At 41.3% G+C, this 23,833-nt stretch overlaps 1 non-coding gene across 1 annotated transcript; it reads right to left on the bottom strand.

Moving 5' to 3' along the window:
- Positions 1 to 406: 406 nt before the first annotated feature.
- Snora41 (small nucleolar RNA, H/ACA box 41) lies at positions 407 to 547 on the bottom strand. The gene has a single exon (XR_015655784.1). It is a non-coding gene; the product is annotated as a small nucleolar RNA SNORA41 (small nucleolar RNA).
- Positions 548 to 23,833: the final 23,286 nt, after the last annotated feature.

Genomic DNA, 23,833 nt, shown 5'->3' with positions numbered 1-23,833 from the left:
GTAGGCAATTTTGTTCAATTACGAGTAAAGTACAACAGCCTACAAATGCTGTAGGGGTCCTCATAAATTTTCCTGCCTCTGGCCTCCTGTCCCTCACACGATTCTCCCCTCGCAGCCCCTTCACATCTCTTTCTTTCTTGGCTTCTATAAGAATCTGAGCCAATACAGTAATAAGGGGTGCATACTGATCTGACCCCACTCCTTCCTCGGCAGCTCTGAGGTAGCCTGTGCTCTCTCTGTGATGGTTTCTTACTGCTTGTGGGCATATAACTGAACTAAAGGGCAAATTTTGCCATTTCTCTCCCTTTCTGATGACAGAGTGGAAACACTTCAGTGTCTATAGAATGATCTATTGTTTCAGGTAGAGAGTCACAATTTAGAATTGAAGTGGTTTTTTTCTTTCACATTGTGTCTGTCAGGCTTATTCCTTCTTTCTGTGTGGCTAAGAAAGAGGCATTAAATGGTGTAATGGTGTAACAGTTTCTTTCCCACAGAGGAACGCTACAACTGTTACCAGAAGGACAGCTGCAGACCAGTAGCTGTGAAAGAATTGAAGTTTTAAGAATAGACAAGTGATATTAAATACTTAATATCACTTTGTAGGTCTGTACTAGTGAGACACAATCACTATTGATGTGTAGATGGGGCTTCCCGAAGGAACGGGGAGGAGATGCACACACAAAGTTAACACAAACACTTGACCAAGCAACTCTGTCTACTCTATGGTTTTAGTTCTTCCAGTCAGCACATCCTCAGTCACCTCAAGCTAAGTGTTTCCTGCCAGGTAGCAGGGAGACAGGGAGCACCATGTGCTTCCTGACTTGGGTGGTGGCACATCACCACAGGGCAGTCAGGAAAAGCAAACCCCAAATGCTGCCTGGGATTTGCTGACCTGGTCAATGAAATTGTGCTTTTCAGCAGGATGACCCAGTAACACATCAGATTTCTGTCTCCACTCTATTACGGACTCCTGGGAGCATACTGAAGCATCCTTTCTGGAATCCAATTTAGTAAGTCAGAAAGGACAACTGTAGACTTATTCAGGGAAGAGAAAGGCGCACCCTGCTTAGTAACAACGGGGACAGGGACATGTGAACATTCTTTTGTCTGGAAGTCAGATGAAGCCTTTCAGGAGTCACTTCACAGAGGAAAAGTGTTGAAGATAATGGTGGGAAATAATCCCAAAGTTCACAACTTTTGGTGGAGAGAAAAGTGAAGTCATTATAGTTAAAGGAAGCCCTTACAGACTGAGCTTTGAGGCAAAGAGAAATATTTGTGAATGGGAGCCATGAACTTAGATAACAGTAGGCTCCTAAATATTACATATTTTATAAGGCAGAGCATGACTATAAGGAAAGACATATTTAAATTATTCTAATGCAGATTTCTCATAAACTACGAGAAGAGCCTTGATTTCTGTAGCCTCCCTAGGACGACTGTCTTCCTCCTCTTCCTGCTGACCCCCTCTTGTGTGGATGGGATAGCATTAAGATTTTGAAACAAGAAGTTTTGTTTCCAAGCGTCAGACCATACAATGTAAATATTGAAGACAGGGGCTGGAATGCAATGTGTCTGTAATTTTGTTCTCTTTCAGTCAAGTCCCATAGTCTAAGTTAGTCAATCCCACCAAGTTCCAGTTTCCTTGTCTGCTAAATGAGGATGGGTATTAGCGCCTGTCGTGAAGGTCCTCTGCCAGACTTCGGTGGGGTGTGGTCTGTGCATAGTGCTAAGAATATTTCATGTTGGCACATGCTCAAAATGACCAATTAGAGGGCTCACTGAGAAATTTCACCACAACACTGTGGTTATCATTAAATTGCTCACAAATGGGCTGATTGTGACTTTTTAAAGTTCTTCATTAAATTAGCAACTTATGATGGCTTAATCCAAGTTCATGATTGGTGTAATGGGTTTTTAGCACAGAACACAGTTTATATCTTTGTCAAGGGAATCCAAAAGGCAAGATTATTCCCTGCGCTCTGAATTAAAAGCATGATCCGCTTTGAATGTTTTATGATGGAGAAACTTAGGTAAGTGTTTCTACATGATAGAGAATGAACGATTTTAAAGTAAATAGATCTATTTTGTCAACAAATATTCATTTTAAAATAACGGCGGGGTTGGGGATTTAGCTCAGTATAGAGCGCTTGCCTAGCAAGCGCAAGGCCCTGGGTTTGGTCCCCAGCTCTGAAAAAAAGAAAAGAAAAAAAAAATAACGGCAAGGGATATAAAAAATAAAATAGAGGATGTGATAGTGTGTGTGTCGAGGGTCTCTCTTTCTCTCTCTCTCTCTCTCTCTCTCTCTCTCTCTCTCTCTGTGTGTGTGTGTGTGTGTGTTCTGCAATTTAAATTGTGAGCTAAGCCTAATGTCTAAATTACAATATTACTAGAAAATTAAAACTCATATGAATACAACCAATTTAAAAATAGCCAGGCAGTTTCTTCTTCCACCAGGAAATACCAACATGGCAGGAGGATGACACAGGTGCAGCAGGAACACCAGACGACCCGGGGGGGGGGGGATATAGGGGTAGGCAGGATTAGGAGGCCGCAGGGTAAAGCCTAAGACAAGAAGACAAGGAGTGGATCCGTGTCACCAGGCTGGGCCACCTGGATAAGGACACGAAGACCAAGTCATTAGAGGAGATCACCTGTTCTCCCTGCTCATCCAGGAATTGGAGATTATTGACCTTTTCCTGGGTGCAACCCCAAAGGGTGAGGTGTTAAAGATCACGCCAGTGCAGAAGCAGACTCTGATAGGCCAGCGAACCAGGTCCAAGGCTTTTGTCGCTATTGGGGACTTCAGTGCTCACAATGGTCACGTTGCTCTTAGTGTTAACTGCTCCAAGGATATAGCCAGTGACAACCCAGGGGCCAGCATCCCAGCCAAGCTCTCCATTGTCCTTGTGTGGAGAGGCTATGGGGATGGGGTGGGGGACTAGATTGGCAAACCCCACACTGTTCTGTGCAAGGTGACAGGCTACTGTGTTGGTGTGTGCCTCTGTGTTGGTGCTCATTCCTGCTCCGAGAGAAACTGGCATTGTCTCTGAGCCTGTGCCCAAGAAGTGACTGATGATGGCTGGGATTTGATGACCGTTGTACTTCAACCAGGAACTGACTGCCACCCTGGGCAACTTTGCCAAGGCCACCTTTGATGCCACCTCTCTGGGAGGAGACTGTATTCACCAAGTCGCCTTAGCAGGAATTCACTGATCGTCTTGTGCAAAACCACACCAGTTTGTTCAAAGGACCCAGGCTCCAGCTGAGGCTGCCACATAAGGCTATTTATACAAGAAAAATAAAGCAAATTTATGCAATAAAAATAAAGCCTGTCTTTTTTTCAAAGCCAGGTAGTGTATAATAGTATTCAAGTTTAAAGTCAATAATGTTATCTGTGTTCATTGGAGAGTTCGTGGACTTTTTTCCTGGCGTTCTATTTTCCTAATATTTGAAAATAAAACGGGGAGAGCAAAACTCCAAAACAAAGCTACTTTCTGTCACTGAAGGTTGACCCTTAAGTAAGAGTCTTTGGTTAACGTTTCATTCACTTCTAAACGACTGGCATTTTAGAATGAATACTAAGTATTATTCTAAACTCATAAGAGAGGATTTTGACTGACACAGAGAACATGGAGAACTCAGTTGACACAAGCCTTCATGCTCATGGGGCTAACTTACAAACACCAAATATCTGAATCTAGTTTCCTCTTGAAGTCTTTTTCTACAGCGAGCTTCCCACACATATGCCTGAGTTTGCACGCTCCTCCATTGCTCAGAAAAATATATGAAATGCGTGCCCTGCACTGAGTGCTGGTGATACTGCTTGGAGCCACCATTTCTTCACTAATGAGCCAGAAATCTGATGTCGGTAAACTTATTCAAGAACATATTCAGAATGTACTTCTAAAGCAAACCTACAGCTTTAGGCACACGAGCAAATGAACTCCTTGAGAGTTTTACTTTTATATCAAGTTGGGAATTTTGTGCTCATGCCAATCTAAAGTTCTATAGGCCAGAATATTTCTGGAGGCTGAAGAGACAGAGCAGCGGGCAATACCTGCTTGCTGTACAAACCCCTAAACCTGAGTTCAGATCCTAGTACCTACAGAAAAGAACGAAGTTGAAAGAGATAGGGTTTGCTGGTTACCAGGTTACCTCAAGGTTCAGGGAGAGAGCCTGGCTCCAAGTACATCAAGGGTAATAGGGTAGAACCCTGACAACCTCATCTGGACTTTTTAATACAAGTGCAGGTGCCTGTACCTGCACAAACGTGTGTACATGCACCACACACACGTTACACTCAAAGCGTACACACACACACACACACACACTCAAGTTGATGAATGCCTTGGGAGTCTTATTTAAAGGAATTACGTATGTGTGTGTGTGTGTGTGTGTGTGTGTGTATGTGTGAATCTGTGTGTGTGTAAGCTATTTTATCTGTTACAGCATTTCAGTTAGAAGAATTCGCTTTCTCTGTTAAGCACCAAAATAATGAGTAATTTCTTAATCCCTGTACCACAGCATAATTACTCAGTTTTCCGTTTTGCTTTGATTTTTTTAAAAGCTAATTTAACATCAGAATTAATGAAAAAAAAATGAGTAGAAGGCCAGATTTGCTCCTGCTCAGGAGAAGTAATTAATCTTTTACTTCCGGCTTCTCCGCCTACATTCTTTCAAAAGCACAAATAGTTTTCCTGCCAGAAGCCTCCTAAATCTCATAAAATTCACAATGCATACTGACAAGATGCAGGAAACTGGCTCCCTCCCAGAAAAGGGTGACATATTTATATGCTCAAAGTGACAGCTTCCTTTTTGTCTTCTTCTGCTCTTTTGGATTTAATATCTGCTTTGAGTAGTAGCATATGCTGTCTCCTTATTAAATGCCCAAACAGAACGATGATTCCTGGCAAACACAGGCACCACCACGTAGCAGTCCATCAAGGGCTTTGACTTACCGGCCCTACTTCACAGCTTTCAATGAACCATAGCCCTTGTCCTCTGCCAAAGAGGACGCAGGTAAGTTAGAGGAGAGAGTATAGAGGGAAAGGGGACAGCGATGTGAAAATTGTCACATGCTCTCATTTCCAACATGAAAGTTAGGGTTTGTTTACAGCTCAGTGGCATAATGGAACAAAGAAAGCACGGAATTAAAAGCTAGAAACAAAACCTGGGATTCCAATCGGCGGGAAACCAACACGTCTCTACAGCAGACCTCGTTACCTTGCCTCTGTCCCATGGCTTCTTCCCATTGATTGACCTTCAGTACCATGGGACCATCTCCCACCTACCTCAGAACTCCCTCACTCCCTCCTCCTTGTCTTCCTCCTCTCCCTCCTCCTCCTCAGTCTTCACCCTTCTCCCTAATCCCTAAGGGATTAAGAAACCACTCATTATTTTGATGCTTAACAGAGAAAACAAATTCCTCTAATTGAAAAGATGAAGCACATAAATAGCTTACACACACACACACACACACACACACACACACACACACACACTCCTTTATAAATAAGACCCTTAAGGCATTCATTTTCTCATGACTTCTTGCTTACTTCACAAAGAGTTTGTAAAGAGTGATGTCTTGTAGAGATCACGGTAAGCTGGGGATGACCAATGTTAGTGATTCCCTCCAAAACACACAGATCACAACACACATATGACACACGTGAACACATACATTTTACATTAACTTTTTAAAAATTAACTTATATCAAACAAGATAACTCGGGCTCAGAAAGGCAAGTATCCTATATTCATGTGTGTGCATGTGTGTGTGTGTGTGTGTGTGCATGTGTGTGTATGTATGTGTATACACGTACATTTGTGTGTGCTTGTTTATATATATGTGTGTGTGTGTGTGTGTCTGTGTATGTGTGTGTATGTGTGTGTACTAGTCCCTTTTACATATGCATAACCTGGTGGAGATGAACACAGGTAAAGGCCAAGACACTAGAAGTGGTCTAGGGACTGGGGAAAGAGCTCTTTAAGGAAGAGGCAATAACGCCAAGTGGAGAGAGCACTGAAGATATGAGGGTCAGTGGGGAAGTGAGTGGGGTGCCAGGAGATGAGTTGGGCCAATGAAATGTGCACAGAATCTCCTTGTGAAGTTCCCACTGCCTTTGTACCAAGCCCATTGCCTTCCTTTTCCTCTGTGCCTTTGATATCTTCCTTCTCCTGGGTTATTACGCACATACCCAAAATCTCCTAGTGTAACACTCCTAACACTCTCTGATTTACTTGTACACAAGAAATACACAGAATGCAAACAGTTGAGCTTTATTCAATGACTTGATCTCTTCAGTTCTCATTGTTGAAAGACCCCTTGAATGGGCCAAATATAGTCTTAAGACTTGACCCCCGAGAAATCATGAAACTGGCCTGACCATGGAGTAGACCTCCACTGACGGGCCTCCTCTTGCTTTTCTGTACCATGTGATGCTGTTTTTCTCATTATTCCTTCATCAGCCAATTATTTTCCCTTTGATCTGTAACAATTGTACATTATTCTTCTTTAAGACAGAGTTTTGATATGTGGATCAGAATGATTTAGTGCTCACTGTGTAGCCCAAGTTGGCCTTGCAATCCTGCTGTGAGTATGCACTTGTGTGTGTGTGTGTGTGTGTGTGTGTGTGTGTGTGTGCATGTGTGCATGTGTCGATGTGGATGTATTTGTCTATATGTGCATGCGTGGGTGTGGGTGAGAATGTGTGCTTGTGAGTGTGTGTGCATGTGCATGTGTGTATGTGTGTGTGAAGTTTTAGGCATGATCTAGCGTGGCCTAGAACTCACTCTACAGTCCAGACTAGCTTTGCACTCATGGAGGTCTTTCTGTCCTTTCTTCCACATGCTGAGATTATAGACACTCCCACCAGGTTAGAGTATTGCATTTCTTTAAGCTTTAGTCTGACATTCTCTCTTCTCTCTCTATCAGACTTTCTCAATAAGGTTTGCACTCACTGAATTCCCAATAAGAAGTATTTCTACATCCCAGAGTATATTAATCAGCTTGGTTATAACTGTAACAAACCAAAAGTAACATTAATGAAGGAGGGCCACTCACCGGCCTAACTCACTCTCCTTTGCCCCGTCAGTCTCTGTTCTGTCTCTTTAAAGTTTCTCTTCCAAATCGCCCTCCCTGAAGCTACCCTGGGTCCCAGGAACTACACTTCTGGTGAATAAGGCTTTTTACGACAGGGATCCAAATGACCAGAAGCAGTAGCAAGCCTCAAGAAAGCTCGCCTTAGGAAGAGATCGCCTCATAAGATCGCTCCTCTTGCGTGGGAGCGATTGCCCCAAGACAGGAATCATAGTAATCCTCACATGACACAGCATGTTACGTCGTTCGAAAGTTGCAACTTGTCACCATGTTTAAAGTTTAAGCAATGTTTAAAAATTATTTACAAACCTGTGTGCCGATTGTTTCATTTTAAACTGTGAGCTGGTTTTCCGAGGTGTGATATTTAGGGCTACGCACAGGGAGAGAGTGCTATGCAGCTTAAGCTCAGAGTCTCAGGCATTCCGGTCCAAAGCACACATTTACTTCTTGTTTTGAGCATCCTTGTGTGCGATGTCTTTAGCAAAATGGGTCTTGTGTCTATAGTCAGTTTCGAGTTTTGTCCAGCTGTGTTGAGGTTTCTGACCCCCGTGCCAGGTGCCAGGGAAGAGGTCATTTCTCCTTTCCCATGCCCTCTGAGGAGGAGCCTCTGTATCTGGTCCAAGCTTCTTCCCTCCATTTCTCTACCGTCTCTCTGACCCTTAGATGGATGACCACACCTAGTCTGTGGGGGTCCCTGGGGCGAGGGTTTTTGCCTTGAAATTCCAAAATATTACCATGTTTAACAGAGAGAATGGCAGTTTTCTATGAATCCATTTATCTTGGCTAATTAGTCATCAGCCTGCCCCATTCGGTCTGGTTCTCCATCTCAGTAAAGACACTGACCTAAATTTAAGGGAAAGGTACATGGAATTTTCCTTAAGGAAAAAAGAGAAAATTCCAATTAATTTTCTTTAACTGTACATGGCATATTTCAAAGTTTCATTATGAGTATCACTGTGACAGAGCCCAGTGAGGTAGAATGCATGGTTCTCAGTGTATGGCAAGAGGTTTTGTTTTGTTTTGTTTTTTTTCTTATTTACAGCTAAAATGCTGTTTAAACCAACTTTTCTTTAAATAAATAAAAGGAAGTGAGGAAGAAAAGAAAACCGAAAGAAATAAAGTCAGTTAAGCCTATTTTAAGTTTTTAAACTTTAATTTCCTTATTTTTTCAATAAAAATTTAAAAGTCACAAATTAACAATATTTTTCTGTTAAACTGTAGTTGACAGATTAAAGTTTTCAAATTGGTTTAATTAGTGCTACTAAGAACACAAAGACATTATAAATGCTTTATTGAAAATCACCAACACTAATAAGGCAAAGAACTAAAAATCAAAATATCATTTGCTATATACGCATATAAGTATATATGTTACGTGTGCACATGCATTGCAAACCTTTAACATAATATTTCTCACTAGGTGACATGATTAAACTGAAATTTAGGCTAGATGATTACAAAATTATTTGGCAAATATGTTGATTCCCTGGTCTCCTCTAGAGGCCTAATATGGATAAAAGTATTATTTTAATCAAAAAGTGAAATTTGCATAGTTAACATGAAACCTGTGGCTCGGCTTTTGCTACAGTGATTCTCAATACTGGTTCAAATATCCAAGAAAAACTTTTCTTTGCAACAGATGGAAACCATCACGGAAAACCACAACCAATCAAAATGCAGAGTTATGGGACTCAGTCCCAGTGGACACATCTACTAAACACTTCCAAACTGAAGGCTCCGGGAACACTGCAGAAGATGGGGGAGAAAGACTGTCACACCAGAGCATCAGGAACCGTGCTGTGAGACTGTCCCATAGTAGTGTCACAATCTGCACCCATGACGTCTCACCAAATGACGGCCTAATTATAACCCGGAGAAGGATGACATCAGTGGATGCCGAAGTGGATGGGGGCGAGCTCAAGAGGCCTCAACTCCACATGGGGGAACTCCCGGCAACTAAGGAATGCTGAGAGCAAGAGAAATAGTCTTTCCCAGGGAAGAGCACAGCATCTGTTTATCCAATACCAAATGGTCAGCCCCAAATACAAAATACAAGTTAACACTGTGCCAACTGGACATATATAAGTTGTATGTATATGTACAAATACTTGTACATGCACATGCACATACATGTACATATAGGCATGTAATGACAATTAATGAAAAGAGTTCGTGAATTTTAAAAAGAGCAAGGACAGCTACTAGGAGGGCTTGAGAGGAGGAAAAGGAAGCTGGAAATGCGATAACTATAGTATGGTCTCAAAATAAATGATGTAAGAAGTACAGGAGTATTCTATTTTCAACTACAATTAAAGTCCGCCTTTGTTCTTTGATGCTGGTTAGATAAGGAAGTATTTGATTATTCTAAGTCAAAACCACTACAAACCAAAACAAAATGCTTGTTACTTTTCTACGAGAGAAGATACTCTGCAGCCTGCCACAGACACTCAGAAGTGTCCAAGGGCTCTCAGATCATCTTCTGGAACCAAGAAGCTGGTTTCTTTTCTTTTTTTTCCCCGGAGCTGGGGACCGAACCCAGGGCCTTGCGCTTGTTAGGCAAGCGCTCTACCATTGAGCTAAATCCCCAACCCCCAAGAAGCTGGCTTCTATTCAGAGGTCTTTTCAGCCATCAAGTTCTCATGCTTGCCCAGCAGTCTCCTTTGCTGGGTTCCCTTCTAGTCTTGGAATGGTTTCCAGTGTAGGCAGGTCCTCTCTCCCTTTCCAGATCAATGATCAGTTGAAATGTTCCAAAATGTCTTTGTGATTTGTTTCCTTTTTCTTTTTGTATTTATAATGTAAAGATCTATCTATTGAATTAAAAAAATTCCTCTTGACTCACACAAGACATATTCAACTGGATAATGGAGTTTTAAAAAACTGTCCAAGTAAATATGTTTTGTGGCCATCATTCCCAGCAAACATTAACAAACCCTGACCTGCTCATTTCTTGAAAATGTTTCCACTGAAAAGCCCAACACCTTGCTGAGAGCTTCCCCTCTCAGGGCTCTGGGTGTAGGAGCTCAGAGTGCTTACTTTAGGATTTTCAAATTCACTTAAGACCTTCCACAGGGAACTGGTCTTTGTTTAGTGAAGTTGACCATTTCGATCTTATCAATCTGTTGTTCTTCAGTTCACGCAGGCAAGTTTTTCACGCTAGTCGCTCTCTGGGGAGGAACTGGCAAGCGGTGTTTGAGTTTTCTTCGGGCATCATCCGTGCGAATACCAAGGAAGTGCTTATAATAAATGAACGTTCCGTTTTTCAGATATGAAGGCAAACATCAAATTATCTTGTCCTTTGCTTTCCTAGACAATGTCTTGCAGTGTGAACACGAGCGCTACTCCATGGCATTGATTGGTGAAACCTGTTCCTACATCAGTCTTGGCAGACAGCTGTTATTTTCAAGATGATCATTATTATAAAATATTATCAGCATCAAGAGACATGTCACCTGTACCTTAACATTCCTGCTGGCTGAGATGGAGATTTTTTCTTTCTTGTACAGAATCCAGTCCTGTCATTTTCTGAGTTACAGTTTCCTGTTTTCCTTACTATGGCCCCAGCAAGTCCGCAACCTTCCCTTTGCTTAGCAACGTCTTATACTCGAACAGTTCCTACTTAACTTGCGCTTTAAGCCTTTTCCTTGGGTGGGGTATCTTGTTAACACAATCTTTATTCTTCTTGTTTGAGAGATGCTTTTTTTTGCAAATAACTAGCAGCTTGCCAGGTGGGGTGGCTCATTTTGGCTGTTAGCATTTGGAAAGTGGAAGCAAGAGGATCAGGAGTTGAAGGAAAGACTTGGCTTCACAGTGAGTTCAAGGGCAGCCTGAACCAAAATATATGTATGCATACATGCACACATATGCACATTCATGCATGCATGCATACATGCACATACATTATACATGCATGCATGCATGCATACAGACAGATTGAAGTACTAGTCAGCATGCACTAGTGAAATGGCTGTGATTTGGAGTTGAGCATCCTTTCAGTATTTCCTGGTTTACCGGCTGTTTTCCACTGAGTGTGCACAGTGAGCAGACAGTAGGATGGACTGTTGCAGGCACAGGTAAGTAGCTTCCATGGTAAAGATGATCCACTCACTGCTTTGTTGTACTGTGCAGTGGATTGGCTCAGCACTGAAACACTACCAAGCCTGTTCTGGGTGCTGTGCTTAGGGTCCTTCCTCTATATCTTACATGTAGTATTCTGAGATTTGCACACTGTGCCGTCAGACATATTTATGGAGCACAAAATTAAACAGAAAGGAATCATATACCAAGGAAATCTTTTAAAAATGCCTACGTTAGCAACACTAGTTTTAACCGATGTGGTTCACATATTTTATCACTTGTCAACAAAACAAAACAAAACAAAAAAACAAACAACACACACACACACACACACACACACACACACACACACACACACACACCAGCAAGGCTAGGCCTGGTGGCACACACCTTTCATCCTGGCACAGAGTAGGTAGATCTTTTGAGTTTGAGGCCAGCCTGGTCTTCATAGTGAATTCCAAGCCAGCCAGAGCTACTCTGTGGGATGTCATCTCAAAACAGAGACAGAAAATCCAAGCAGAATAAATCTGCTAGGCAGCAGGGATGAGGTAAATCGTAGTGTGTTAGAGTATCCACCCTAGAAGGAAAATGCTTCTTACTTTTTTATTACACTGGTTGAATTTATTTGCATCCTTATTTGGCTAGCGATGTATAAAAGGAGGTTGGCTGTGTATGGAAAAGTTTGGCATTCAACTGCCTTCCTCCTTTTTGTATAGCCAACTGGGTATCTAAGAGCTGAGAACAGACGTCCCCAGATGCCTAGTGTCCTGTGCTCTGCTGTAAGGTGTAGTAAGCTTTCTAAGACCGCTGACGATAGGAATCTCTCTTCACAGGCCGTCATGGAGCACAGGAATGGGGGGAATTGACGTTTGATGCTTTTTCAGTCACTCTTCCTTAGGGAAGCCCTCTTGACACTTCACAAGCCCTTCGGACTCTGCAGAACTTTGGCTGAGACAAGTTGACTCTCTCACAGCCTCTGTTATCTTCCGGACAAGTCCAATCGCTGCTTACAGCCTCCTGGACAGGACGGCAAACGCGGTGTGCCCAGACGCGGATTCGCAATTGGGTCTCTCTGCCTCTTCATCACTACAAAAGGAAAATAACGAGCTGCTTCTAGGTTTACCTGTCCCAGCAGACGGTGGCAATGTCCGCAAATTGTGCACACTAAACCCTAGATGTTGTTCTGCTCCCTCCATGGCTGTCTTTGGTCCTAACTCGATCCCTCACCCTCCTTAGCTCTCCCAGGTATTTATTCAGCTTTCAGTTCCCACTGCTTCCGTTTCCAGATCTGTCCTGATTTCACTAGTCCGTCCACCTACTCCTGGTCAAATGGTTGCTCGTTTGTTCTGAATTTCCAGAGTCCCTGAGAGGATTTTTCTCACCTACCACAAAGCCAGTTCAATCTACTCTTCACTTTGAGCTAAAATGCAAATTTTCACCGCGTCTGCCTTGCCTGAGTTTCCTCAGCTCCTTTTAAGATCTCTAATTGGAGCTACAATGGCTGCTGGTGCCTTGCCTCTGCTGACCTTGTAGGCCTGGGTTGGCTCTGGCCCCTCCCCTTGCCTCACAGTATCCTGCTTAACTGGAACTGTTTTAAGAAGCACTGAAACAGTTTCTCTGCCTGGACATTTCCTGCCCCTTCACCCCACTGACACCCTCCTTCATTTCCAGAAAACATGGGAGTTCCTCAGTATTTGATTCTGCCTAATGCCATTCACGGCAAGTCCAATTATCAGGTTGACGGCATCATCATTGGTTGGAGATTATCTACCCTCAAAGACTCATGATTGCTCCTGGAAATCTGGGGATATACTTACCAACTGACATGCCATGAACACGGTATGAACACATGGCAGAAATAGTTGATATGAAGAATGTTTAGATAAATGAATAACTTAACATTTTGCTCATTTGTCCAATGGTTCTCAAGTTTAGAAATAAAATAAAGCCATCGTGACTATTACATAAAAGAAATAATGAATTGTGATTTTAGCTATTTCTGTTCATTAGATATATTACTGTAAGCAAATTGTGTGATCTTTGAAATAGTCTGCAACCGTGCATATCTTACCATCTCATGCATACATTTTATATAATTAAGTTTAGAAATTTAGACATAGCAGCCACAGAATAGCAAACAAGATGGAATTAAAATTGTTAACTGTAGCTTGAGTTTAGTAGCATGAAAAATATTTGTAAAAACGTAAACTATTAATTTGAGACGGCACTGTAGCTGTCGAATATTTTAGCGCCTACTAAGTATAGGAGTACATAGTTTTGAAATTACAAATAATTTTTAATACAAAGCTCACTTTAAGCTTTCTTCACATTTTTGGAAAATATTTTGAAGTCAGTATTTTCTACAAAAAATGTCTAGATGTATAATTTTAATAAATTTTTATGCCCAATTTTACTGTTTATTTTCTTTTTGGTTTGGATACAAACCAGCAGGGATATGAACTTAGTTCTTTCCTCCTGGGGTTCAAGAACACACTATGCAAATTGAGACATTGGATCCATATGGAAATGACCGTCCACGCAGAGGGCACGAATGTTCATGTTGGCTTTGGTCCTTCTAGCCTGGATGAATATCAAGACTTCTTTAGTGTTGTTGCTGTTAATTATTAGTTCTGGTAAAAAGAAAATTAAAGAATAGTTTTATTCTTGTTTGAAATCCTTCATCTCAACATAAAATCCAAGATTTGGTCAATGACGATTTTAAGTATGAAAGTTAAAAATTAATTTCTAGCCCAGGGAGATCGAGTCCGGTATGAGAAATGGAACTCAACTCCCCTCTCCCCAGTTTCCTACTTAAGTACCAGGAAGGTTTGTCAGCCTGCCCCTGACTGTTTCTAAGGTGGAGTCAGGAAAGTCCTGAGAATGCTGGGTAGGAAGCCATGCCTAGGCAGTGGTCTCTGTGTGCAACTGAGAGATCCTGTCTCAATAAACAGGGTGGAGAGCAAGGGGAGAAACTTGCGACACCACCCTTGGGTTTCCACAAGCATCCCTCTGTGATGATTCGTTTTAATCACCAACTTGCCACAGTCTAGAGTCATCTAGGGAAGGAGCCTCAAAGAAGGATCACCCATCTCAGGTTTACCTGTGTGTGTCTGTGTGTCTCTGTGTGTGTGTGTGTCTGTGTGTGAGTGTGTGTGTGTGTGTGTGTGTGTCTGTGTGTCTGTGTGTGTGAGTGTGTGTCTGTGTGTGTCTGTGTGTCTGTGTGTGTGAGTGTGTGTCTGTGTGTCTGTGTGTGTCTGTGTGTGTCTGTGTGTTTGTGTGTGTGTGTATATATGTGAGTGTGTGTGGGTGTGTATGTGTGTGTGTGTGTGTGTGTGTGTGTGTGTCTGTAGGGAATTGTCTTGATTACCTTAACTGATGTGGAAAGGCACAACCTAAGTGTGGGTGACACCTACTAGTGGTGGCCCAGATGAAGGGATGTGGAAGAAGGAAGATATTTGCCATTTTGCTTCCCCAAGTTTCATTCTGGCCGTGAATTTTTTCCTGCTGCTGCTGTGGCTGCCCCTGTTGTTGCTGCTGCTGCTGCTGCTGACGATGACGATGATGATGATGACGATGATGATAATTCCTTCACTGCTGTCAGAAATAGCTTCTTCAGGCCTCTGCCATAGTCTAAAAGCTGATGGCTCTCCATAAACAGGAATTCTTATTGTGGCTGCGGAAGCAGCCAGCTTCATATTCTGAGCAACTACCAGGACCTCAGCCCCTTCCGTCTAAGCCAGGCATTGCTGGGCTGCTTTATACATCCTGTACAAGCCAGTCCACTAGGTTCTCTCTTCAGTATATATTCATGCTACTAGTTTGCTTCTCCAGAGTGCCCTGACAAATGCGAGGTAGATTTTAGGGAAGCATAATGTGTTTTTCATGAGGGAATCTAAAATTAAAATTCTGTGGATTGTCAAGTCTCCTCTCTCACTGTCTACCTTCTTCTCTCCACACATTACACACGCAAGGTGCTGCCCTGAGGGTGGCCAACCAACGGCTCAGCCATGACCGCACAAGTGGCTAGGGCACCTACCTACCACAGTCCTAGAAAATGTAATACGGCTTTCTTCCTAGGTCCAAATAAATAAAATTCCAGCAAATATGTCACATGTGTAAATTATTTTTACATTACCTGACTCCGAATACCCCTCCGGGTCATATGAGAGGTCATTTATCTTCAGAACTTGACCTTAGGTTTCCCAAAATAGTAATTTGTCAAAAGTTATCAGTCACTGTGACTTAATAACCCCAAACTCTCACATCATCTATTTAATATAGAATCCCTTCACCCTTTAGTAAAATATAACTGAATTTAGTGTCTTTCACATTACTTTCTGATATATGTGTATATATATATATATGATATATATGTCATATATCTGTATAAGATATATGTCATATATATGTATATGATATGTCATATATATGTATATGATATATATGTTATATATATGTCAAGAAAACATAATTTCGATTGTAAACATGATACCATGAAGCTAAAATTAATGTTTAAAAGGGGGAAATAGATAACTTGTAATTTGCAGTCTGTTTGGTGGTTAAGTTTTAGGTGTTAACTTGACCAGGTTCTCGTCCCAGCTATATAACACTAATCTAGCTGTGGCTTTGACGGTATCTGTCCATGTAGCTACAGTACATTCTAAGCCAAGCGGATTATTGCTTTGTTCTTCAAAGAAGGGGCCACCTCAAAGTGGGTCGTAAAATTATTCTTAATTTTTCTTTATTCCGTTTAGTGTGTGTGTGTGGGGGGGGGAGTTGTGTGTACACGTGTGCGCGCGCGTCTGCGCGTGTGCCAAGACATGGTTATAGAGATCAGAAGACTCACAGAAATTGGTTCTCTCCTTCACCCATGTGAGTTCAGGAGTCAAACTCAAATCATCAGGCCTGGTGGCAACCGTCTCTATCCACTGAAAGATCTCACTGCCCTGAGTAATTTTAATAACAAAAATGGATACTCATCTATTAACTGAAGACTTGGATATTTTTTTTCTCAGAACCACAGCAACAGCCTTTGCCTGGGTTTTCAATGTGCCTCCTTGTCTTGCAACTTTCAGACACAAAATTTAAGCTCTTACTGCCTACCAGCCCGTCCTGTGAATTTCGGACTAGCCTACATAGTCATGTGAGCTGCTGTCTTAGAAATAGATCTTTCCATACATAGGCTGTCCTGTCATACTTGCTCTGTTCCCTTGAGAACCCTGACTAAGATCCCTGGAATGGGCATGTGGGCACAGCATCCATGCCTTTCGGTTTCTTGAGAACATACACAATGTCACCACCATGATTTCACCGTCACAACACACTGTATTCCCTCAAACCAGGAGCCCCCAAGCACAAGCCTGTCCTTCCTTTGGTGTTTGTTTTCAGGCGTTCTGTCTCATGGGTGGGAAAAGTACTAATACAGGCTCTAAGGGACAAAGTGAGGAGTTCAGAAACAGATGAATAATGTGGACAGCGTGGAAACGGAAATGGTAAGAAAGAATCAAAAGGAAACATTCGAGATAAAAGTGCCCCTGATTGAAACGGAAAGTACCTTGGGCTGGATAACAATTGGACTTAAGACAGCTGAGGAAAGAAATCTCCAAGCTTTGGCAGAAACTTCCAGATCCAAGAGCAAAGGGAATAGGACAAAAATGAAACAAGCTGCCCATAAACTACAATGCAAAGACTAAGTTACATATAACATTAATACCAGAAGAAGAGAAAGTGAAGGAAAAAACAGAAAGAGGTAGCTGAAGTAATAATGACATGACTAGGAGCTTTTACAAAGATTAATACAGGAGACTAAATTACAGAACCAGTAAGCTTAGACATCATTAAGCAAAATAAATGCTAAAGTGAGCAAAAAGCAATCTCCCAACCAAAAATAAAAACCAACCAACCAAACAACACCCCCAGTCAATGCACACTTGTTCCATGTTACAATTGCCAAAGTCATAGATAAATATCCTTTACAAAACAGTTCATGAGTTCACAAGGGCAGAAAGGACTTTACCAACATCGAGACAAAGGAACGTGTTGTGCCTGAGTTGCGAGAATTCTCATAATCATGAAAAGAATGGAGTGACTATTCGATGGTAAGAGGGGGGGGGAATCCAATAATCTTACTCTGTGGAGTAAGCCTCAAGACTGAAGGAGAAATAATGACTCATGCAACCAAAAATTGAGCAAGATTTATCAAAAATCAGTAGATACACAGCTAGAAACTTGAAGCAAGCTCTTCAGAGGGAAGGGGAACGATTCACGAATGAAACTCCAACCAGAACGAACAAAGGAGTTGTATAAAGAGGGAAAAAGTGGGGGCAAAACAGAGGTTTTATGTCTTTTATTATTAATGACTCCTAACATATAATCACTTGTTTAAAATGATAGTAACGATGGATTTGATTATTAATGCTTGCATGTATGCATATCGTAGTGACGGGAGCTTATCGATAAGCAAGAAGTGACTGGTATCAGTGATAGGAAGGTTGAAAGGGAGAGTTGGGAGTACATCACTGTGAAGTTCCTGTTCTATGACAGTGGGACAGAATCTGAAAATGGTCTGGGCTGGTTATAAGTACACATTGGACACTCTACAAAGTGCAAAAAAAAAGTTTAGCTGTTATACCAGGAAAGAAAATGGCATGAAATAAAACGCTCAATTTTAATCTCTACAAATAGAAAAAGAACAGCAGACGAAGTTAGAATAGAGAACAAGATCTATATCTAGAAGGAGTCAATAGTCAAGAGAGTCTTAAAGGAGACACAGTGGCAATAACCTTACCCTTTGGAGCCGAAATGCATAATGTATCCTTACCCTTCTAAGTCTAACACGTAATGTATCCCTACCCTTCTAAGTCTAACACATAATGTATCCCTACTCTTCTAAGTCTAACATATAATGTATCCCTACCCTTCTAAGTCTAACACATAATGTAATGTATGCCAGAGTGGATAAAAAAAAACACAAACACAAAAACAACAACAACAAAACCCAAACCCACAGCCAGACCATCTGCAACCTGTCATCATGGCTGACACAAAGACACATAGAGGCTAAACACAAATTCTGTTAGCAACATGTCTTCTGACAAGGAACCTTCTGACAAGGAACCTTCTCGCAAGTTAGGGACATCAGCATCCCATGACTAGTTGCTGAGTGCACCCACATGAGTACTTGTATTTTCTCTTCCTAGTTACATGTTTCTGGATCAAGCTGGCGAACTTCTGAGGCTCAATTAATTAATTTGTATGGTGGTCCAACCCTGCCCACAGCACTGTACACCATCCGTGAGGTAAAATATGTATGGAGGATGTTTAAAAGAGTTGGGTTGGGTTTTGAGTCCTCAAATATCTTTTAGTTGTCTTTAACTCAAAGAATAAAAGCTTCTGGCAGAGTCAGGCCCAGTGAGTGAGGCAGGTAGGAATGCCTCGTATCTTAAATCCATTCCAGGTCCATGGAAAATCCTTCTGTGATGTTGGGGAAACCACTTAAGGGCCATAGGTTAAGTGAGCAGACTCTATCAGTCATTTATGAATACATGTCATTTCATGAAGAGGGGGTGATTTCTGCTCCGTCTAGAGAACACACCAGCCAAAGCCTGCACTTTGTACAACTGCCATCGAGACGTAGTAAACAGTCACTGAACTTAGAACTTGATTTTGTGTAAGTGTGAAGAAGGTAAAGGCAGCTGTGGTCAAGTGGCAGGAGCAGTGGAAACATGGCGGGCCATCTGCAGGATGAGGTCCACACTGACCGAGGAAACCCAAAGTGTGATGCCTTTGCTGTAAAGACAGACCCAATGCTATGCACTGAGTGATTCAGGGGCTGTTGATATGAAGTGAGGCATCACTCCATAAAGGTCACGAGTTCACTGGAAAAACCAAGTAAAGCTGGTGATATGTGCAACCAGGGACAGAGCCTGAAGAACGTGCTTGGCCGATGAAGGTTAGGAACGTAGTGTTGTGGGGCTGAGAGACGGAGCTAAGAGGTGAAAGAAGACACAAATGGGCATGACCATGTTGAGAGACTTAGGAAGCCAGACTGTGAACAAAGGGCATGAACCAGTCCCCTCACTCTTTCAGGGCCAGCAAGTGCTCTCCTGGCTCAAGAGCCCTCGAAAGCACCATTTAGCCAGGCCGGGTTCAGCACCAAATGGACCCACACTGCTCTCTCTCTTCCACTCGAGTACGTGCCACTGCTTGAAAGCTCAATTTTCTTGCTTCCATTCTTGGACTTGCAACATTGTTTAACAAAAACATGCTTGTGTTTTCTTTATCGCCACCAGCGACTTTACCTTGCACCCAAACATTTCTTACTGATTCGTCTTACTTGTATTACGAAGAGGATATCTTTTCTTAAGTCCTCAGCCACTCCCGCCCTCCCCCCCCAAAAAAAACCAATAAAAATGGCAAGACATAGTGTTTCTGAGGCTGGGGAATGCTGCCATTCAAAGACAGAACAAAACTGGACAGTGGTCTCATAAATTAAAACACCTTCATTCAGAACACAAGGCTGTTCTCAAGCTCTGTTAACAACAATCTTTATCAATCCCCATGTTCTGTACACGTGTCCGTATAATGTCTGCGTGGCATTTCGGTGGTGCACCCCCACTCTATCATCTGCAGTTGGGGGAGGCAGTATCTAGCCATATTCTAACAGCAGAGTGGAGCAGTTGAGATGGTAGCTACATGGCTTTCTAAGACAAAAATATTTATTATCTAACAAAAATTATATACACACCCACTGAGACCATGCTGCTGATAGGGTGTTGATGCTTCCTGTAGAAAACTGATACCAACATTATTATTTCTTTTGCTGTTAGTGCAGGTACATGAACAAGAGTAATATTCCATAGTAAATCAATGCATTTGTTCTTATAGGTGCTTTAAGGGCAATATAAAATCGTGCAATAGTAGTTTTTTCATATTTTCTTTTTTCCATATTTTACTTAATAATAGATATTTGCTTTATTGATTAATTATTTGCTCAAAAGCTTACATTCTCTTACTATAATAATGATGCTATTGCAGGTATCAATAGCATGTATGGGATAAAATAGATAATATACATGTTCAACATAAATATCTAAAAACTTTCAGTAACTATTTGAAATTTTGAAAAATTCCCTTGTCATAGCAAAAAGTTATTATCTGTGATTATATGTTTATCTTATGACCCCAACTTTTTTTCATTTGATTGCTTTTATTTACATTTCAAATGTTATTCCCTTTCCCGATTTCCTGGACCTAAGCCCCCTATCCCATCACCCTCCCCTTCATCTATAAGGGTGTTCCCCTCCCCATCCAGCCCCCTTCCAGCCCCCCCCATGTACTGGGGGTCCAACCTTGGCAGGACCAAGGGCTTCTCCTTCCATTGGTGCCCAACAAGGCCGTCCTCGGCTACATATGCAGCTGGAGCCATGGGTCTGTCCATGTGTAATCTTTGGGTAGTGGTTTAGTCCCTGAAAGCTCTGGTTGGTAGGCATGGTTGTTCTTATGGGGTTGTAAGCCCCTTCAGCTCTTTCAATCCTTTCTCTAATTCCTCCAACAGGGGTCTCGTTCTCAGTTCAGTTATTTGCTGCTAGCATTCGACTCTGTGTTTGAAATGCTCTGGCTGTGCCTCTCAGGAGACAGCTATATCAGGCTCCTGTAGCAAGCACTTCTTAGCTTCATCAATCTTATCTAGTTTTGGTGGCTGTGTCATATATATATATATATATATATATATATATATATATATATATATATATATATATGTATATGTATATATATGACATGTGGGGCAGGCTCTGAATGGCCGTTCCTTCAGTCTCTGCTCCAAACTTTGCCTCTATATCCCCTCCAATGGATATTTTTGTTCTCCCTTTTAAAAAGGACTGAAGCATCTGCATTTTGGTCATCCTTCTTCTTGAGCTTCATGTGGTCTGTGGATTGTAACTAGGGTAATTCAAGCTTTGGGGTTAATATGCACTTATCAGTGAGTATGTACCATGTGAGTTTTTCTGTGATTGGGTTACCTCACTCAGGATGATATTTTCTAGTTTCATCCATTTGCCTATGAATTTCATAAAGTCATTGTTTTTGAAAGCTGAGTAGTACTCCATTGTGTAGATGTACCACATTTTCTGTATCCATTCCTCTGTTAAAGGGCATCTGGATTCTTTCCAGCTTGTGGCTATTATAAATAAGGCTGCTATGAACATAGTGGAGCATGTGTCTTTGTTGTATATTGGAGCATCTTTTGGGTATATGCCTAGAGAAGTATAGCTGGATCCTCAGGTAGTGCAATGTCCAATTTTCTGAGGAACCTCGAGACTGATTTTCAGAGTGGTTGTACCAGTCTGCAATCCTACCAACAATGGAGAAGTGTTACTCTTTTTTTGGGGGGGGGTCTTTTTTTCGGAGCTAGGGAACGAACCCAGGGCCTTGCGCTTCCTAGGTAAGCGCTCTACCACTGAGCTAAATCCCCAGCCCCTTGAAGTGTTACTCTTTCTCCACATCCTCGCCAGCATCTGCTGTCACCTGAGTTTTTGATCTTAGCCATTCTGACTGGTGTGAGGTGGAATCTCAGGGTTGTTTTGATTTGCATTTCCCTGATGACTAAGGATGTTGAACATTTCTTTAGGTGCTTCTCAACCATTCAGTAACCCTCAGCTGAGAATTCTTTGTTTAGCTCTGTACCCCATTTTCTAAGTTTAGAGTCTAACTTCTTGAGTTCTTTGTATATTTTGGATATTAGCCCTCTATCACATGTAGGATTGGTTAAAAATATTTTCCCAATCTTTTGTTTGTCGTTTTGTCGTTTGCCTTACAGAAGTTTGCTGTTTTATGAGGTCCCATTTGTCTGTTGTTGATTTTAGAGCATAAGCCATTGGTGTTTTGTTCAGGAAAATTTCCCCAGTGCCCATGTGCTGGAGGCTCTTCCCGACTTTTTCTTCTATTAGTTTGAGTGTATCTGGTTTGATGTGGAGGTCCTTGATCCACTTGGACTTAAGCTTTGTACATGGTGATAAGAATGGATCAATTTGCATTCTTCTACATGCTGACCTCCAGTTGAACCAGCAGCATTTGTTGAAAATGCTATCTTTTTTCCATTGGATGGTTTTAGCTCCTTTGTGATCATAGGTGTGTGGGTTCATTTCTGGGTCTTCAATTCTATTCCATTGATCTATCTGCCTGTCTCTGTACCAATACCATGCAGTTTTTATCACTATTGCTCTGTAATATTGCTTGAAGTCAGGGATGGTGATTTCCCCAGAAGTTCTTTTATTGTTGAGTATAGTTTTCGCTACCCTGGGTTTTTTGTCATTCTAAATGAATTTGCAAATTGCTCTTTCTATCTATAAAGAATTGAGTAGGAATTTTGACGGGGATTGCATTGAATCTGTATATTGCTTTAGGCAAAATGCCCATCTTTACTATATTAATCCTGCCAATCCATGAGCACAGAAGATCATTCCATCTTCTGAGATCTTCCTCAATTTCCTTCTTCAAAGACTTGAAGTTCTTTTCATACAGATCTTTCACTTGCTTGGTTAGAGTCACACCAAGGTATTTCATATTGTTTGGGACTACTGTGAAGGGTGTCATTTCCCTAATTTCTTTCTTAGCCTGTTTATCCTTTGAGTAGAGGAAAGCTACTGATTTGTTTGAGTTAATTTTATACCCAGACACTTTGCTGAAGTTGCTTATCAGTTTTAGTAGTTCTCTGGTGGAAATTTTGGGGTCACTTATCTATACTATCATATCATCTGCAAATAGTGATATTTTTTACTTCTTCCTTTCTAATTTATATCCCTTTGACCTCTTTTGTTGTCTGATTGCTCTGGCTAGGACTTTTGAGTACTATATTGAATAAGTAGGGAGAGAGTGAGCAGCCTTGTCTAATCCCTGATTTTAGGGGGATTGCTTCAAGTTTCTCTCCATTTAGTTTAATGTTAGCTACTGGTTTGCTGTATATTGTTTTTACTATGTTTAGGTATGGGCCTTGAATTCCTGATCTTTCCAGGATTTTTGTCATGAAGGGTTGTTGAATTTTGTTAAATGTTTTCTCAGCATCTAATAAAATAACCATGTGGGTTTTTTTTTCTTTTGAGTTTGTTTATATAGTGTATTACATTGATGAGTCTGTATATTGAACCATCCCTGCATCCCTGAGATGAAGCCTCCTTGATCATGTTGGATGACAGTTTTTGATGTGTTCTTGGATTCACTTTGGGAGAATTTTATTGAGTATTTTTTTGTCGATATACATAAGGGGAATTGGTGTGAAGTTCTCCTTTTTTGTTGCGTCCTTGTGTGGTTTAGGTATAAGAGTAATTGTGGCTTCATAGAAGAAATTCGGTAGTGCTTCATCTGAAAATGGTTATTCTAAAGTTGTTTTTATGAGGAATTTAAAATTGGATGTAATTTAACAGGGAGGAATTAGCTAGATTGAACTATACAGTCATAATCTCATTTGGTAACTAAGCTTAAATCGTATCTTTGTTTTGGTATAGAATTTTTTATCAAAAGTTTGCAAGGTATAGAGCCAGTCCTTCTATTGTTGTCATTACAAACTTCGAGTTGATTACATCTGTGAGTTAAGATTCAAATAGCAAAGTCATGGCTCTGAGTTTGTGAGAGAACTTTCAAGATACTATTAAGAAATAAAGA

Source organism: Rattus norvegicus, chromosome 1 (assembly GCF_021556685.1).
Source record: "Rattus norvegicus strain SHRSP/BbbUtx chromosome 1, alternate assembly SHRSP_T2T, whole genome shotgun sequence".
Taxonomy (NCBI): domain Eukaryota; kingdom Metazoa; phylum Chordata; class Mammalia; order Rodentia; family Muridae; genus Rattus; species Rattus norvegicus.
Note: the sequence above shows the minus strand (reverse complement) of the source record. Positions and strands in the feature narration are given on the sequence as shown.